Raw genomic sequence first — 17,183 nt, forward strand, 5'->3', positions numbered from 1 at the left:
CTTCTCTGAGCTCTGTCTATTGCTTGTCTATCTGTGTTTTCTCAAAAAGGAGGTAGGCAGTAAAAAGGCAGTTGGGGGTTGGCTACTGTTCTGACCTAGGCTTCCTTAGAAATTAAACAGCACAAACTTAGTCCCGCAAACCTCTTTAATTCATATGGCTATAAATTATTTTCATTTACAGTCTGCAAGGCTTGATAAACAGTCTTTCAGAGGAAGGTTATCAACACCCACCTATCTCACGTGGAATGCTGCCAAACTTCAGTGAAGTTCAGAAACTTCAGTGACAGCAGCATGTTTTTGGGGTGGCTGACAAAATGGCTGAGTGAGTGGATGGATTTTTATAGAGTTCTGGGGTTTGGTGATTGAGATGCTCCAGGGGGTTGTGCAATGTAGTGAGTCTTGTGTCTTTTGCTATTCTAATGGTAGTGGGTAAATCCTATTGTGTCCTGTCCTTAGAATTTGGGTGGGGGAATGTAAATTCTTAATACCATCAGCTCCAGCCTTCTGTGGGAGTTGTGGCTGAAGGCGTTTTGTTTATGAATAGATTGGCCCAGTCTTTCTTAATAGGTACAAAATATGCATCTCTAAAGACTTAAGGCTATGGCAAGAAGACTGGGACTGCTTTCTGCCTTTGTTAATATTTTTCTCCATTTCTCCTTTGGGGAAATATAATATTCCACCTCTTTTAATATCCCCCAAAATATTTCATTATCTGGGGGGGGGGCTTCCTACATTAGTTACTACCGTATACAAATATGGAAAGAAAGCTTTGATTAACTTTGTCCAGTGGGACTTAAATACAGGTTTCCCTTTCCTTGTTGAAGGGGAAAAATTATGGCTCGGTGATAGAGTGCTTGATTTGCATGCAGAAAGTCTCAGAACTATCCCTTATTTAGTTCAGCATGAGAAAGACATTTGCCAAATCACAAAGAACTGAAAGGTGGGTAAGTGGCTGAAATGTACTGGTTGTTTGGAAATGTAATCAATTATCAGAGAAAATAAACCAAAGGTAAGCTAGGTAGCATACTTTAGAGTAATCAGGGGAGTTAGAATAGCTAAATAGGAGGATTGTGAGTAGCAACCGTTATTTATTGAGAAAGCACAGTTCTGTGAAGGATAAGAACAATTATTTTACGAATATTGTATATGTGACTGTGATACTGAATTTGCATTGCATTTTGCATGCACAAAATTTAATTTTATAAATTATCAACTGTATTGATATGAGCTGGGATCTCATTTCTATACCACATTCACATAACTTAAATTCAAACATATACAACAAATTAGGTTTTACCGGGTTTTCATTGCAAGATCCAAAATTGTAGACATTTTTTGCACATAGATTTTTACCATGAATAAATTGCAATATAAGTGTAATCGCATGTGTGAATGTATGTAGGATTGGAATATGCTGATATACAGTATTCTTTTCAGCTGAACCAGAAGCTACTGTATGTTAATTTTATTGGAGTTCCAATTTTACTTAAATTAATATATAAAAATGGCATGCTGTAAACTTACAAAAGAGGTTCAAATGAAACCACATTCACTATAAAATGAGACTTAGTAGGACATAATTTTATACTGTCTGTAAATGGTAAAATCTATGCTGCCCTAAAGATGTTTAAATGCATTTATTGGTAAGTGTCCAGCATTTTTTTTAAAACTTTCAAAGCAGTGACTCTTATTTTAATGAAATATACATTGTTGATTAGGACTGCTGAAGTATTGGGAGAAAGTTAGTTCTGAGTGCTGTTATTGAATTGACTAGACCTGTCCTTTCATAGCATTAACACTTTCTAATTTAGAAAATTTAGTTTAGTATAAAAACATCTGCCAATTTGGGTGAGACTGGCTAATCTAAATATATTAATTTAGTTCTAAGCATTTCTGAAAGTAGTCATTAAAATGTTGACATATCCCAAATACATGGAGTGTAAAATTTTGATTCAAAGAAGCAGCACTAGTTGCCAAAAGGCAGATATTGTAACATGAAAAAATAAAACTATGTCAGACATACAATGCTGACAGCATTAATGAACAGTATCCCTAGATAATAATGTATATGTGAAAGCATATATAAAGTTACAAAGTTGACCCAGTCATTTGACCTAGAAAAAATGAGAAAGCCAAGGCACAATGTGCCATTTACAGAACTTTTGTAAGTAGATTTCAAATGTTTCCTGTCTGAAAGGTATAAACTAATTGTTGATAGTTGAAAATAAAGCTGCTCAAATCTCAAACGTTTTATTTTTGCATGGGAATTGCTGGCCCTTGACAGCAACAAATAGCAAAAATCATTACAATACCAATTACAGAAATAATCAGTGTTGAGCAAGGTGGAAAAACAGGAGAATACTACAAGCAAATCATTAAAGGTGATTACTTAATATACAAATTAATTAACAATATGTTTTTCTATACAGAGATGAAAATATATTTACACTTGCAAAAGAAACTGAGCATATTTCTGAGAGGGCAGTCCCTCCTTCCTGAGTCCAGCTAGGTCTAATAAGAGGACCCTTGTTATTGATCAATCTGGCATTAAGTAGCAACAGTCAAAAATCCTGGACCCCATTGGTCTGCAGACCAGCACCTTGGGTGTGAACACAGATGGATGGAACACACCACTAATATTAGACATTGGGGGCATCTTTCCTGGTGCAGCCTGCCCTCTGTCTCCCATTGAAACATCCCTTGCCATCACCACTAGGATGCAAAAACCCATCCCTGAGTCCCCAGAGTTTCCTAACCCTAGCTTACCTTACCTGGCGGGGGTTCCTCCATCACAAATATATAACTCAGATACACAGCATCAGCCTGGGGGTAGTGGCAGACAGTGGTGGGTTTCAAATTTTTTTACTACCGGTTCTGTGGGTGTGGCTTTGTGGGCGTGGCATGGCTTGATGGGCGTGGCTTGATGGGCGTGGCAGGAGAAGGATACTGCAAAATCACCATTCCCTTCCCACTCCAGGGGAAGGTTACTACAAAATCCCCATTTCCTCCCGATCAGCTGGGACTTGGGAGGCAGAGAATAGATGGGGGTGGGGCCAGTCAGAATTTTTACTACCGGTTCTCCGAACTACTCAAAATTTTCACTACCGGTTCTCCAGAACCTGCTGCAACCCACCTCTGGTGGCAGGGCCTATAGTGCTTCAACACTATTTTTCAGTACAATGGGACTCAAAACAGCCACACCCTGGACAGGTGTTTTTTTTATACCTCCCTATAAACTTTGGGCAATGTTTTATTTTTAAGAAAAAACAAGATGCAAAAAAAGAATATAAACTTACAAGTCTATATGCATTTTCTACTGCTTCTATTCTTATTACAATTATTAATATATATTACTACACTAATTACTATAACAATTACGCTTATTGTATTACTAGTCAAGTACAATACAGCGCTCTATAATAATACTAACATAACACAATATTTTTTTTAATACAACCACTGTTCTGCCTTAATACCTCTCTCCGGAATTTCAGAATTTTTTTTTCTTCTCTCTTACTGAACTGTATGTATAATACTTGCAACTTTGCAGGTTATGCTTTTACAGTATATTTGTACTTTTTTCCTTGCTATGCCTTTATACTTCTTTTCCTTCAGACCATTTACCACCAGGAAAAAAAAAAACTCAGCAGCTTTACCTTTTTTTGCTGTTGGTTGCAGAGCTTCCAAAAACACATATCTCTTCAATTCTCCTGCCTCTTTCAAGGTTTGAGCCTTGTTAGCAACTCTGCCCTGCTGAGATTGGGGAGAAGACTCAAACAGGAGGGCATGAAGGCAGCATAAGAGCCTTTTTCTAAGAAGACTATTCTTATGTCTTCCGTAGACTTTACATTTTTCAATAGCAAGTAGCATAGAAAGAAAAACCAGTGGATAGATTGCTTCAGTGCTCATGTGTATAATAACACAGTGACCTGTTATGACTCAATCTGCTGACTAAATGTTGCTAACAAGCAAATGAAAATTGGTTTTTTTTCCTGATCCTGTCAAGGAAACAAGGCTGTGCCAAAGATTAATACATTAACAATAAAGAATCAGCAATATTATATGAGTGGCATTCTAAGTAAGTTGAGCACATTGTTATACAGAATGCAAAACATATCTGTAACTTGTTTAAAATAGAATATATTTCACACCAGTAATGAACATTTGGTGTTTTTCTTGCTGTTATGACTGAAAATCTTCAACTGTTAAAAGGATGAAATGTAGATGTAATTAATTAGTAATTCATAGATATAGAGATATAAAATAATGCATCTTTTGATTCAAAGAAGTATAAAGCAGATTTTTATTCACTCCCATAAAATGGCATAAGAATAAATTGGGTCAAGAACTAAAGAAAATTTTGAGGAATATATTACATGAATAGCAGTACATTTTGGCTAATGTCCACTAATTTTACATCCAAGCCATTTTTCTGCCATGTGAATAAAAGGGAAGGCGCTGCAATTAGTTTACAACAAGACCATCCAAATTATGTTGAGAAGTCACTTTACCTTTTGAGTATCTTTTAATTGAATCATTCCCAAGTTTAAGATTTTTGTGATTGGGTTTTTGTATCTTACTAAATTATCTGAGGCATATCAGATCAGAGCTTAGAGCTTGTTCCTAAGTGACCAGTTCCTTCTTTTTGTTAGGTACACTTAATTGATAGCTTTCATTACCAGTTATAACAAAACTTCTGAAAAGGAAAGAACAGTTTTAGAGAGAGAGAGAAAAGAAAGTTTGACATTGATTTGGCATCATAATGCTAAAAATCTATTTGATTATGGTTTGAATAAAGGCACATTAAAAAGAGAGAAAGATAAATTGGTTCTGAAAGCACTCTTGAATTCCTTTGAAATTTTCAAAGAAATCTGATATAGAATCATAAACTTGGAGACATCAGCTGGAATTGGTACATTACTAAATATCAGTATTACAATGTACCTGTAAACTTCTGAGAATCAGGTTTCAAATGAAATCAAATTGGGGCAATTCCAGCAGTCTTGACACATTTTGTTGATCAATGAATGATCACCTATATGAAACTGATTATTTTTATGTCACGGGAAAATTTGAGTAAGAAGGAGCTGCTCCCCACCCCTCCCCCAGTATTTTACCTTTCTATGATAATATATTGAGTTTATTCTTTGAAATAAAGGAAGGTGAGACAAAAAGACCATGTAATTTTGGGATAAAGTGATTGAAGAACGCTTCTTATACCTTATCTCCCAAAATATGATAAAGTAAATGAGATCAGCATTTTTGGTATATATTCAGATGGTTCCCTAAAATTAACTTCTTTTTAAAAATACAAAACACTTCAGTGTTTAGTTACCAGATGGTTAATGAAGGCAAACCAAGCAACTTCTATAATTCACAATAATGAGTATGGTAATGAGCCTGCATTATAAACTAAACTGCCAAATTATACATAGTACCAATTTAATATAACAAAACCTTTGGAATGGCTGATTCTAAAAAGAGAATGATTCATTTCAGTAGAGAAATATATAACTAACAGCTTTCATTAAGCACTCACTTTAACTGGATAGTGTTTCCTATAAACAATTGTTAACTAAAAACCTTTGTAACTTGCTGTAATGGAATGAAAATGGTGGATTGGATGAAAAACAAACAAGTTCAGATTTTGTTTTCAAGAAGAATGCTGCATTATCTTCCAAATTCTTTTGCTATTACCTGAGGAAAAATTAATATTGATTTTATTCAATTTGATTGTATCATCTAGATTGATTTGAGCTACTCTGTAAGATTCAACAGACTGGCATTTTGCACTGATTTTCTCTCAAGTTATGAATATTGTTGAAGATATTAGAGACATTGTAAAACTTAAAGAAGTAACATTACCAAAAATGTCTCCTAAATTTGTGAAGGAGACTAATTTCCATTTGCTGTGATGAAATATTGTTAATGTCTATAAAACATTTATATAACTTCCAAATAATTAAAAATTGGGCATTGATTAAAATTTATATACATAAAATAATATCCACAGTCTACATGTCAATGAAGATTATCAGTCATCCAAATAAAGTTGTCTGGAAGTTGAGTCATTGCAACTGGAATTTGTTTTTGTTGGTTCGAAACATTTTATTGCTTATCCAAGCAACTTCTTCAGTCTGAGCAAAGTTGGTTATATATATGATCTCAGTTTTCATTTTTCACCTAATCTGGTTAGGCTTGTTAGGTGAGTAGGCAGAATCAGTCTAGAGCCATGATGGTGAATTTATGGCACGTGTGTCACAGATGGCATGCAGAGCCTTGTCTGCGGGCATGCCAGCCAATCCCCAGCCCAGATCCACCGCACATGTGTGCGCACCTCCCGCCGGCCAGCTGGTCTTTGGGTCTCTGCTGCGCATGTGTGGGAAGCAGGGCGCATACAGGAGATGCACTCCCATGCATGGGGGTGGGGCTTATGTATGGGGAGTGGGGCACATGCAAGGGTCGTGCACACATTGCATTTTGGGGGTTCGCATGCATGTGCACCACCCTGTGCCCTGTTTTGAGCCTGGAAGGCCTCCTGCACCAACCTGGAAGCAAAAATTGAGCACAAGGGCACTGTGAGAGGCACACCCGCACCCCATTTTGGTTTCCAGTTGGTTCAGAAGCTTTCCAGGCCCAAAACAAGGCACAGGGGGCCCCTCACACCAGCAAAGAGGCTGCAGTGGCAGGCTGTTTGTGCCAGCAAAGAGGCTGCAGTGGCAGACCATTCATGCCGCAAAGAGGCTGGGTGCAGGCCGTTCGCACCGGCAAAGAGGCTGCAGCGGCAGACTGTTTGCGCTGGCAAAGAGGCTGCAGTGGCAGGCCATTTACGCTGGCAAAGAGGCTGGAGTGTAGGCCGTTCGCACCAGCAAGGAGGCAGCTGCGGTAACAGGTCAGTGTCTCGGGGTGGAGTCGTGCCCAGCTACACCAATAAGGGCCAGAAGTAGCCGCCCACCGTGTTTTGGCTTCCAGGTTAGTGCAGGAAGCTTTCCAGGCCCAAAATGAGGCATAGGCACAGGCCCTTTCGAGCCCCGTTTTGGGTCTGGAGAGCCTCCTGCACCAACCAGGAAGCCAAAACAGGGCACAGGGGCCAGGACGCATGCACGGGCAGTATTCGCATTGCATTTGGAGGGTTTGGACATGCACGTGTGCATTCGCAGGTACGTGTGCACTTTGAGCACTCAGCTAAGTATGCTTTTTAAATCACCACACCACTTCCTCTTCCTCTCATCTCCTACACAGTTTGCATGTTTGGTTATTTTAAACCAGAGTGAGGGTTTGGGCTCACCACATTTTGCTGAACTACTCCTTCCTGCAAACACCTACAGCAGGGGTGAAATGCTCCTGGTTCGGACCAGCTCGGGCGAGTAGGTAGTGATGGCGGCAGGTAGTTCGGAGAACCAGTAGCAAAAATCCCTGCCCCCACCCCCCATGCCCAGCTGAGCCGCGCAATCATCAGAGCCTTTTTTTCCTTTTAAATGGCTCTGACGATCCCAGCTGAGTTGTCTGCTAATCAGGCAACTCAGCTTGGATTGTCAGACTCATTTAAAAGAAAAAAAAGTTTCTTTTTCTCTCCCCCCCCCACAGCCTCCAGCTTGCTTACCTTAGGTGCTGGTCACAACCCCTGTCTTGCTTTGCTTGCTGTAATACCTGCAATCCATTGCATCTGCAAGCAACTGAATCTCCCTGCCTGCAATCAAGCTCATCGGTGAGCAGCTCTATCTGCAACTTTAAGACTTGTGGACTTCAACTCCCAGCAAAGCTGGCTGAGGAATTCTGGGAGTTGAAGTTCACAAGTCTTAAAGTTGCCAAGGTTGGAGACCCCTGTTCTATAGGGTAAGTTTTTTTCCCCTTTGGGAGCTTAAAAAAAATAGTTAATTGGGTTTTTTTTAGTTGTTCTTTTTTTAGACTTAACCATTTAAAGTTTAGGAAGTTTTAAATTTAGCTGCTTTTATATAAAAATAAAAATAAAATAAAATAAAATAATATTTCTGCAGCTTTCTGAGATTTAGTGTATTTCTGTAGTGTTTCACTCTAACTACACAAACACACAAAATCTCACAAAGCTGTATGTGGAATTTTGTGTGTGTAAAGTGTGAAAGTTGTTTTTTGGGGGCTTTTTATGGCTGTGTGAGGTTCCTGCTTGTTGCAGGGGCCATTTTGGGTCTAGCAGAGCTGCTTTTACATTGTGGGTGAGCCAGTTGTGTTGTGTTGTGTTTTGTAGGTTAAAAAAGGGAAAAGAAGTGACATTGACTTGGCCACGCTTACCCAGTCACCTTACCACCAAGCCCCGCCCACTAATTAAGCCCCGCCCACAGAACTGGTAGCAAAAAAAAAAATAGATTTCACCCCTGACCTACAGCATGGTTTATTGTAAATTGCATACTCATGCTAGGTGCTATATAATAAGATACTTGGCTACTTAATCTGTTCAAAATACTTTCTAAGAGGACTGTGAGGTGCATTCAAAGGGGGACTTTTGAAAGGGCTTTGACATGAACAAAATGTTCCCTGCATAAGCACTAAGGCAGATACATTATCCAGAAGGCTGAGCATAGCTGTTTTAAAGGATTTTCCAGGTTGCTGGCAAGTAGTACGTGATTCCTTTTGCTATGACTGGTAAAATGTAGAAGATGTCCTGAGAAAGTCTTCAAAAGAGTTATCCCAAAATTCTGGAAAAGCCCAGCTGCTTACAGAAAGGTATTCTGTTCATTGCAATTGTAGAGGACGATAGTGATGGCTTGAAGAAAGTTCTCAAGAACCATTACAAAAACATCAGCTTAGCCTAGAAGCTCAAGACTGCTCGAACTTCATTCTCTTTTGTGCAACAGAGAGGGAGAAAAAACGAGAAAGAATGAATGAATGTATATTCTGTGACAATAGAGTCTAATTCTTGTGTCTATTTCCTGACCTGGCATACCTCAAAGAACTGACATTTCAACATGCTTTAATTTTCTCATAATTATCAACACATAAGGCTTTTGCTTTCCATGCGTCAGAAGACTTGGTAGTTGTACTGTTCTTTCTTAAAGTGTGAAGCCTGGATAACAGTGGCCATATTCAAAAACCAATAAACTGTCCCATATGATTATTGACTGCACAATTCAGGGTCATGCACTTTTTTGTCTTCCTTTAAGAAACCTGTTCACAGTTAGTAATCCCTAGAACTGCTTCCCAACACTTTCTATGATTAGATGCAACGGGAATCTGCCAGTTAGTCTGAACCAGGACTGCTATTCAGCAGGTTCTGATAAGTTCTGGAGAACCGGTAGTGGAAATTTTGAGTAGTTCAGAGAACCAGCAAATACCACCTCTGGCTGGCTCCAGAGTGGGGTTGGAATGGAGATTTTGCAATATCCTTCTCCCAGGAGTGGGGAGGGAATGGGGATTTTGCAGTATCCTTCCCCTGCCACGCCCACCAAGCCACGCCCACAGAACCGTTAGTAAAAAAAATTGAATTCCACCACAGGTCAGAACTGAGTATGTAAGTTTCTTACTGCACATGAAGATGCAGGAATACTTTTGTCTGGGGCTCAATGCAATGCATGTCTTCATCACACACTCCTGCCTGGTTTTCAGTACTTATTTATTCCCCAGCATCTTCCCACACTCAATCCAATTTCTAGTGTAAACTTTGAAATTGAAGTCTCTGTGTAAAACTAAGCAAAGGAGAAATTAATGTTGCAATTCACCTTCCTGTAACTTATATTCACTGTTTTCAAAATCTTGTTAGGCTTATTTGCAGGGATCCTGTGTAATTATTGAACTACTGTATTTTTTCGGAATATAAGACACACCTTTTTCCCCCCTAAAAGAGGCTGAAAATTTGGGTGCATCTTATACTCCGAATGTAGCTTTTTCAAAGCTTTTTTTCAGCCCTAATGAGGCGCTAACGAGGTGCTAGCGACTGATCTTCCCAGCTTTGCCTGCTCCCTGAACTCTCCGCTGCACTTTAATGAGGCTCTAGTGAATGAAGCGATCTCCATGCTTTGCTCTAACTCTCAGCTGTTCTTTAGCTTTTTTTCAGCCCGAACCAGTTGCTAGCCGAGTGAAGTGATCTCCCTGTGTTTGCCTGCTTTTCTCATTACTGCTTCCTCTCAGCTGTGCCTTAGAATCTGTTTTTTATCCCCAAGCAGGGGAAGCTGACCAAACTAAGGATGCTAGCCAGATGAATACCTGGTAGGCAGATTTTTTCCCCGTATTTTCCTCCCCAGAAACTAAGCTGCGTCTTATACTCCAGTGCATTTTATACTCTGAAAAATATGGTAAACTGTTTTACTTTCCTAATAGATTTCATTTTAATCCACACCGCAGGCGCAAAACTACTGCAAATTCCTATTGGCTACATTGTGCTGTCAACAGTAATATAGCCTAACCTTTTGAGGTCATGAAGTCCCCATTTTGACAGTTTTATAAAATACTAGCTTTTTAGCTTAGCAGCTCATTTTAAGAGTTAGTGCTTCCCACTGTACCATTTCCATGGCACATTCACAGAGTTTTTTAAATGTTGCGGAAGAACAAGATTCACAGAAAAAAGTGAATCTCTACTGCACATTTATTCTGTGTTCATGACAGTTTAATCATTGAAGAGCTCAACTATAGAACCCTGGAGATAGTAGTTCACTAAAGCATCTAAGGATCTTAATCTTAGTGAAGAACACTCACTATCTTCACAAACAACTTTAGAAAATGTCATGTACATTTACCCTCCTTTAAACCTAGTTTAATAAAATATGGCTATAGCCTACCAAAAAAATTTCTATAAAATCTATTAAAATCAAAGGGAAGAGATTGTTTTATACTTTTTTGTAGGTCCCATGAAAAAACTCCTTTGGAATTTAAATTCAAATTTAAACTGTGCTTTCTCATGGTGAGCTAATATTTCAGTTTATAGACTGTTGAAGTTTTATTAAATGATTGCATTAATAGCAAACAGTTACTCTGTGTGTCTCTCTCTGTCTGTATAAATTGTAATAGACTTGTCCTATTTCAGAACAAGGTGGCTGTTTAATAAATAAATACTGCTCAATGAAGATTGTATATTCTTATTCAATGCATTTTTACTCAATCATTGTTTTGACTTTCCACTTCCAAGATTAGTGATAGAAATTGTTCTTTTAGGAAATATTGAAAAGTAACATTAAAGGCAGCATTAAAAGCTTGAGATTGATAGAAACATGGTCAGGTCTTATTTTGAATCAGTATAAAATAGGAGCATAGTGGCTCATGTGGTTAGGATGCTGGCTGGATAAGCAACAAGCTCATGTTCCAGTCCCAAATGCTACTATGGGGCAGGTTGATCTTTTGTGCTTCACTCCAGTTGCTGCTGGGAACCTGAAAGGAGCCCCCAACTGGATTATCTCCTGGGCAATGTGATGTCACTGGCTAATCCTTTCAACCCACAAGGGCCTCGGTGCCTCTGACAGAATTGTGATGCGATTGGTATAAAACACCAGGGTTAGATTAACTTCTCCTTAGGATACTGAAGATTAATCTGTTTGAATATTTATATTCAGTTAATTGAGTACAGTGGATACTGGAACAGAAACAATACCAATCAATTTGAAGATGGCAAATGTTGTCCCTATCTTTTAAAATAGGGGAAAAGAAGGATCCAAACTGCTGTAGACCAGTCAGTCTAACTTCAATAGCAATAGCATTTAGACTTATATACCGCTTTACAGTGCTTTACAGCCCTCTCTAAGAGGTTTACAGAGTCAGCATATTGCCCACAACAATCTAATCTGGGTCCTTATTTTACCGACTTTGGAAGGATGGAAGGCTGAGTGAGTCAACCTTGAGCTGCTGAGAATCGAAGTGCTGAACTGCTGGCAATTGGCAGTCAGCAGAATCAGCCTGCAATACTGCATTCTAACCACTGCACCACCATAGCTCTTACCCTTTGATACCCTGAAAATGATTTGTGAAAAGAATATATGAGTTATATTTATTCACAAAAATAAAGATGAAGAGCAGCTTTCCACTTTGTTCCAAAGTGCAGGACAAATTGTGGATTTAAGTTATAGGAAGGTGAATTGCAAGAATGAATGTTACTGAAACATTCCTTCCAAAGAAAAAAAGGCTTTTCTATAGTGGAATCAGATACCCAGAAAAGTAATAGGTTCCCCTTCATTGGACACATTTAGGCAAGAGACAGACAATCATTTATCAGGGAATTTTTAATTTAGACTCCTACATTGAGTGGACCTGGGGGGAGTTAGTGTAAATGGCCCCATCCAAGTCTCTGATTCTGTGATTCTATTCTGCCTATCTAACTATTTCTTAAGGATGTTTAATATATGGCAACAAAACCTTATAAAATCCTACTCAAACATAGCACTATTTCCTTAAAGAAAGTTATGGCTAAGTAATCATTTATTTTCTAAACTATTTACTGAAGACAGTAAACTTGGGTGTCAGTTTGGCACAATACAGATTAAAAAGAATATTCAACAGCTTTCTGTTATATTAGAAAACCCTTGAAGTGTTCCGCTAAAATATATTTGCTGACTGTAGTGCTTTAACACAAACTTATTGTGGAAAAGTCCAGTTGTTTAGCGTGTAATTTATTGGACAACATAATGGCCAGTCAAAGCATGATTTAATTATGTGCAAATCTAGAATAATCTTTAAGAGCACAATCTGTACTCAGCTGAAGGACATTTGTGAAGCATAGCGGCCATTTGAAATGCAATCATATGAATACTATTCTATGCATTTTATGCTGTTTTTATCTAAATAGTCCACACTTCTCCACACCTCATTCCTTAGATATAGGAACTAGGACTATGTAAGAATGTGACCTGTTTCATAATTTGACCCCTAGTTCTAGAAATCCACCTTGTTCTGACCTACTGATTAGTACATTCTGATTTATTCACAGTTCAGAAATGTAAATTATAAGACCTGGGATGTTATGTTTAATGAATAATAATAATAATAATAAACACAGTAGCAACAATAATAAACATATCTTAGAGAGGAGCCTACCTTTAAACAGCCCTCCCCAGTCATATGGTCCCGTTCCATCTTACAGATTTGAAGGAGAAAAGAAAAGAAATAGGCTGGCCAAGACTGTAGTCCCATACAAAACAATATGTGTGTACATTCTGCTACTGAGCCTTCAACTACTTGTTTCCAGCTAGAGGCTGAAAACCCTTTTCTTCATTTTGGCTACAATGATTTGATGGTCTGTCCAAACGTGTTTCCCAAGGCTCCTAAATAGGTACGTTCCCCCATCCCTTTACCAGTCCTGGAATGATAAAGCAAAATTTTAAAAAAGCTCACAGCTTTATCATTTTCCTATCACATGGGCTAAAAAGGGGGAAAGGGAAGACTTTCTGTCAATTTTACTTGACAAAAAAGACAGGTCCGTTCTTACATAATTCCATCAATGAATGTGGGCGGTGGGGGAAAAAGAAAATGTTCTATCATCAAACCCATTTTTATATGTCTTTGAGACCAAAGCAGGTCATTTGTAACATTGTTTGTTTGTTTTTGTCTGAAAGCATACGGTTTATTATAATCTGGGCAGCTCTGGAATTTTTTCATGAAATCCCTAGTCTTGCAATTCATTCAGTGTCCAACAAATGTCCAGTATCACTATGTTAAACTGCAGTATCCCTGAAAGTTTACAGTAACACTCTGGGATGCTATGACACAATCTGAGAACCACAGATCTAATCACAAGCCTTTGCACCACATAATCAATTTTCCTTCCTTCCATACTATCTGACCTTCTTATCTCTCTTATACACTAGTGATATCAATCAGAACTATCAATGGGAAAAAGTGTTTTTTCTCTGGTGGGACTGGTCTATCAGGGCAACCTGGTTTACCCAATTATGGGATGGAGCATATTGCTTCCGCTTCCACTTCCAAAATGGAAGCCGTATGCTCTGTCCCATAATACTAGTCTCCCTTTATTTCTTTGTCGGTAAAACATAAATTTAACACTATCAATGGGAGAGTTCCACATTAGTGATATCAATCTGATATCAAGTGATATATATCAAACGATATCGATGGGAACTATCCCAGAGCAGAAGGTAGGGCCGGGAAAGAAGGCCCTGGGAAAGGAGATCTCAAGTCTCCAGTCTCTTATTGTATCAGTGCCGACATTGGTATGCAAATCCAATTCATAATTCAAGTGCATAAGCACAGTAGCATACTTGAAAGTAATATTATTGCAACACCCAACCTGCTATGCTCCATCTGCTACAAGTGTTGAATAGGAGGGAGAATGGAATCCAGTTTAGGCAAAAGATTAAACTTCTGGGTAAACATAATAAGGTCTCAGATTGAGATTTCAAACACTGGCTTCTCATCCTTTTTTTTAATACAAGTTGGAAACAAACGCTGCCCTGTCTTTGTAATCTCTCCTGCTATTGAGCCAAGTGTTCAAAATATATCCAGAAATGCTACACAACTTGAGGTTTCCATTATATGAACATACGAACCTACCTCTTTCAAGCCTCTGGAAAGAGATGGAACAAGCTAATCATTTGCAGAATGGGAAAGGGCCAAGAAATTATTCTTTCAGTTAACTGGGCTTTCATTAACTAAGCAGGAATGCCATTATAATCACATATCTGATAAGCACACCCTGAGCCTATTTAGTTCAGTAGGCTTACTTCCAGATAAGTGCCCATCAAATTAATTCTTACATAACTGCTCTCAACCAAATTGAAGACATATTTTATTTTCTTTCATTTCAAAGTGCATAGTTGCTTCTACTGAAACATGTAATAGAATATGTTATTTAAGCATAACCATATGCAACATTTAAATATATTGCTGGATGCATTGTTTAATAAATTTAAACTTATTTAATAAATTTCTTGCTCTACTATATAAGGGAACACTTGAGTTTATGAGTTCTCATTTACTGCTTTGATCAAGGACACATAAAAATTAATGCCTCAGACTTTTGTCTTACTGTCTGAAGCTCTGTTTGAAACTCTGTTATCTATTATGTGTGCACAGTTACCAGTAAAATTGCACTAAAAATAGTGAAAGTTAGTTTTGAGTGAGCATAAATATATTTAGAATTGAGCTGCAAATGTTCACACACATATTCTTACTCTTTAGGCATCCATCTAAATAATATCACTAGTGACAGTAGAAATAAAATAATGGGTTCAGATCGTTTTAATCATGTGACTCTAATAAATCCCTTGCATAAAAGATAAAATGTTGTAAACACTTTCTCTTTGAAAGCTTTGCTAGATAATTAAACTCTATCTCTTTGAAAATATGTAATCTTTCTGTCTATCACAGTAACAACTTTAGAATGAGGCTATTGTTCATCATGTTAATTTGCTGTGCTAAGAGAGAATGTTTACTACTCTGGTTGACTTTTAGGGTGGTCACTGATGCATTGAAAAAGAGAAAGCCATCATCAAAAAAGGCAAGGGAAGATAAAAGAAGATGTACATTTATAATCTGCACTTTCCATGAATAGGGGGATATAAAAGAGAAGGTCATCTCAATTCATCATCAAGTTTAATAAGACAGCTGAGTATTTTACTGGCCTTTGTTACAATACAGGGATGTGTTTTTATGCTACAGTATTTAGAAAATCTACTGTTACTTAGATGATTTAATATATTGTTGAAGAAGTTGTATCAGATAGAAAAGGCTGCTTTTAAACACTTACCCAATTTGGTGACCAACATCTCATATTGTCCTACTAATGACTAATTTTCTAAAGCAAATACAGCTGTTTCCAGTGGTGGAATTCAGCCAGTTCTCACCACTTTGGGAGAACCGATTGTTAACTTTCTGAGCAGTTTGGCAAATTGGTTGTTGGAAGAAATCATTAGGGCAGAGAACCGGGTGTTAAATTACTTGAATCCCACCACCCGCTGTTTCCAACAGAGAATCATGGGTCAGGACTGCATTTTAAATCTGGGTGTAGCCAGCTATCTTCAATTAAGACTGCTTCTCTCTTGCTTGGCAAGGAGCTTCAGTGAGTGTCTTTGCTCTGACCTCCACTCTCTACTTGCTGAATCCAAGGGCTTGCTTGGCAGTCAGACATCATCATCTGAATGCTCCAGTTCTTCTGATAATGTCTATGTTTGATTAGTCTCAGGTGATTCTTAGTTTGGTGTATCCTGAAGCTGACATTCTACTGATTCAGTTGGAGTGTCTCCTTCAGAGTTGGAGTTCTAGGCCAAGGCAACAAGAGGGGAGAGGTTACTCCGCCCTGTGGCATTCCATAAAAGAGGAGTCACCAGCTGGACCTTTCCCCACATCAATACCAACAGGGACCAGCTGTGGAGGAAGGAGGAGAACAAGCATAAGTCCATGTTGCCCATCTCCAATTCCCAGAGATGACCAAGAAGCATACTATGGTTGATTGCAACACTGACCTATCTCCTTCCACTCATGACTATAACCATGTTGCTTGTATTTTTACGATTTATATTGTTCTTTTTGTTTCCTAGTATGATTTGATTGCTTATTAGTAACCTATGACTATCACTGTGTTGTATTTTATGATTCTTGATGAATATATTTCTTTCCTTTTTCCTTTTTTTCCCTTTTATGTACACTGAGAGCATATGCACCAAAGACAAATTCCTTGTGTGCCCAATCACACTTGGACAATAAAAATTCTATTCAGTTCTATTCTATTAAAACTATGAGGTTGGGGGGAACATAGTTTTCCATACTGATTGTTTTCCAATGAATTAGTACATTAGGTATTCTCTCTCTCTCTCTCTCTCTCTCCCCCCATGCGTGCGTGTGTATAGGGCTGCTTTGCTATTTGTTCTTCAATTTTAGCTTCAATTTTAGTTGTTCCATGAACATTTTAAGACCATTTTCTTATCAATAGCATGGAAGTGGTTTGCCATTGCCTTCATCCCAGATGTGTTTCAACTTTTCAGTCTTCTCTGGTAAAGCCTAGTTATCTCTCATCCGAGTACTAGTCAAACCCATCCTGCTTAGCTCTGAATTCAGACAAAGTCTCCTGTTTGCTGCCACCTAGGTTCACAATGATACTTTTTCAGATACTCTCTTTTTAGTTTTAATGGAGCAACTTTTATATCATTTATGAACTGGGAAAGTATTTTGATTACAGACCTGTTTCTTTCAGAAATGAAAATGTTTTTAAGAGTACTTTGGACCATAGATTACAGTTTGTTCTTCCAACTGTTGTGCATTCAGTTACAACTGAA

This window comes from Pituophis catenifer, unplaced genomic scaffold (genome assembly GCF_029215685.1).
Source record: "Pituophis catenifer annectens isolate HBS135680 unplaced genomic scaffold, rPitCat1.0.hap2 SCAF_2, whole genome shotgun sequence".
Lineage (NCBI taxonomy): Eukaryota > Metazoa > Chordata > Lepidosauria > Squamata > Colubridae > Pituophis > Pituophis catenifer.